This window comes from Aplysia californica, unplaced genomic scaffold (assembly GCF_000002075.1).
Source record: "Aplysia californica isolate F4 #8 unplaced genomic scaffold, AplCal3.0 scaffold00504, whole genome shotgun sequence".
NCBI classification, from domain to species: domain Eukaryota; kingdom Metazoa; phylum Mollusca; class Gastropoda; order Aplysiida; family Aplysiidae; genus Aplysia; species Aplysia californica.
Genome location: NW_004797774.1, coordinates 516,348 through 519,324, shown reverse-complemented (window position 1 = coordinate 519,324; position 2,977 = coordinate 516,348). Strand labels below are relative to the sequence as shown.

The following is a 2,977-nucleotide window of genomic DNA, read 5'->3' as shown; positions in this document are numbered from 1 at the left end:
GAGATATTTGTACTTTTTATTTTCACTGCAACTGTATTTTGTTCTTTTATTTTTCATCAGGTTTCTTTTGGCCCTCTTTGTTAACTTTATACCGTGGTGTCGTGTTTAAGCTGAAATTTACAGGACTGCAGAATTTTTTTTTTTTCAGTTTATCAGTGTTTTCGGTTGAGAAAGGTTGCTCAGAAAAAAAAAAAAAATTAGAATCTCTCCTTTACTCTTAACTCTTTCTACATATGGGCAAAAAAATCTTGGAGGTCCCATGCGCAAGTTGTGTCGTTAATTTCCATTAGAGATCCCTTGGTGGTCCTAAAAGTGATAAGTCTTTGGCCGCCACCAGGGCAAAATTCAAAATTGTTTCAGGTGACCGTATTGTCAAGGCTTGCAGAGCGTAAGCCTTCTCTTGTACATGAATGCAGTTTTCACGATTTCTTGTTTTTTTTTGTTGTTTTTTTCTTTAAAAAGAAATCTTCTACCTCTGTACAGGAAGAGTTTCTCATAAAGTAAGCACCATGGGAATGGGCTTATCAGTTTATTTGTTTTTCTTTTGTTTTGTTTTGTGGGTTTTTTTATAGCTAGAATGACATTTGATTGGATGTTAGGTAGGGTACTGTCATTGTAAAGGGTAACAATAGGGATTGGATAAACCAGCAAGTGTATGTTTTGTCTGCTCGCAACTAGAGGGAGGAAAATTTAAAGTAATATTTACAGTTCCAAATGATTATTTCCTCAGTTAAAAAAACATTCATTTACGTAAGGATAGGGGTTGAGGGGGGGGGAAGGGGGTTCAAGCCCTTTTGCCCTTCACTACGCCCCGTCACTGGGTAAGTTGGTAATGACTTTCGGGAAAGTCATTGCCAACTTGGAGCATAGTTGTAATACTAGCTTTCGTCGTTGCGTCGATTGCCTGGTGGTTCGGCTCTCGGACTTAGAACCGTAAGGTCGTGGATTCGAATCCCGTCAAGGGGCCCGACATTGTGACTTTGGGAAAGGCATTCTGCACGAATTTTCCTCACGTCACATAGGTGGAAATGGGTACCCGGCTTTAGATCGCGGAAGATCTTGTCAGTTTGTTAATGTGTGAGCGCGTGAAATCCGCAGCTTGCGCACTGTATGCTCCCCGGGAAGCTGAAAATGTTTCGGAGTGTTTTTGGGTCGGCTAGGGTAATAATAGTTGTGAAGCGCATAGAGCATTCTGTAGAGCGTGGACATAGTCACATATGATAAATATGCTCTATATAAATGCAATTATTATTATTTTACGATCGTGTCGGGTCCTTTCTCATATTATGTAAGTATTGGTAAATTATAGTGTAATAAACGCGTACCACGCTTGATGTGGGATCAATTAATGATACAGTGTAAATGCGTGGTGTTCTGTCCTTGCGTTTGAATTATCGACAGGTGGTTGGAGGGCGCCACCCGACGTACTTGTTTACTTTCCCTCCGTTGTTTCTGTCTACCTGTCTCACTCCCCCCCCCCCCCACCCACCCCCTCCCCCCACCAAACACTAAGCAACCATTACAGCGCCGATGCACTCCTCTTTACTCAAACATAGAAATATCCCTAGTCTCTCTAAATGAACTTTATCTCACATTTATCTTATATCAGTCGGCCATCTTTAGCGCATTTTCCGGTAAATAAATGAGCGTGAGCGTGATCTCGCCACGTGTAGACTTTCTTTCTTTTTTTTTGGGGGGGGGTGGGCGATTCCTTCGCTGAGTACGAGTTTCGCTCAGCGCAGGGGGGTGAATGAACTGTTGGAGCGTTTTCTTGTGAGTTAGAAGGTGCTATCTGCCTGTGGTTGTTATAGTAAGATGGAACCTTTGACAGCGAACTGTCTTCATTTCATGACCGAGCGGAGAGAGAGACGGCGGAATGCAAGAACGGATGGTGGTAGCCTTCGCTCAGTTGTTGCTCGCATGCGCGCTTGTCGCGTTCGTTTATGTAGCCTGCGGGTTGTTGGAGGGAACCACTGGAAGGTCTTACTTTTTTTCTGCCTTCCCTCTGTGGTTTTGATTTGTCTTCTTGTTTTTCTTCGCTGCATGCGGGTGGTTGGAGGGTACCACTGGTACGGGACTGCCAGGTCCTACTTCTTTACTTTCCCTCAATTGCCTTACTTTTTCCCCAGCCCTAAATGACCGTTATTGAGTTCCCATTGATGTGTTTCTTTTTACTCAAACCCAAACGCGATTAGGAAGTCATCGCCGGAACCCCCTTGAAAAAAAAAAAAAAAAAAACCCACAAAAAACTTCCATGTTCTAGGCCAAGGGTGATCGATGAACAGAAACTACTTTTGTAATATATCGCATCACTGAACTGTTATAACTAGCATCTATTGGTGTAGTGGTGAGGCATTTCGCAATCGTACGCAGGAGATCCGAGTTCAATTCCCGAGTGGAGAGAATTTTTATCGAGTTTTCCCCTCTGTCTGTCTTACTGCTGGGATGTTGTATTCCTCTCAGCACAGGTTGTCCCTGAGGTCCGAAATGACATAATCTGCAGGGATGTGAACGTAAAAGGGCCTACATTAAATAAAAGGGGTGAAAAAAAAGAATTGTTTTCCTCACTTTGTGACCTGCGTAGCACCAACCTACCTGCCTCCCCAGACATCGGAAACACTCTATACAGCGACAAAGCACAGCTGATTAAAACCTGTCAATTCTTTGCCATATTGACAGACCGAAGGGCTAGAGCCCAAATGGCCGCTGGATCGGAAAAGTAGAAGTAAAGTAAAGTGGGATGGACTTCAAGAACAAAAACGACTTATTGGAATTTACTTTTGTACAGAACTTCAAGAACAAAAACGACTAATCAGAAATTAAGTCTTGTGCTGAACTTCATGATTTAACATTTGTGTCACTTTCGAGTGTGCATAGATTGGTTTTTCGTAGTGTTTTTTTTTTCTTTCTTAAAATGTTCCAGCACTGGGTTCTTAATTAATTAATTATTTTTTTACGAGGAGGGTTTGGTCGGGGG

At 42.5% G+C, this 2,977-nt stretch overlaps 1 protein-coding gene across 3 annotated transcripts in view; it reads left to right on the top strand.

Annotated features, from left to right (window-relative positions):
- Nucleotides 1-2,977, top strand: part of LOC101859961 (phosphoglucomutase-2) — a 35,240-nt gene that overhangs the window by 12,223 nt on the left and 20,040 nt on the right. The window lies entirely within an intron of this gene.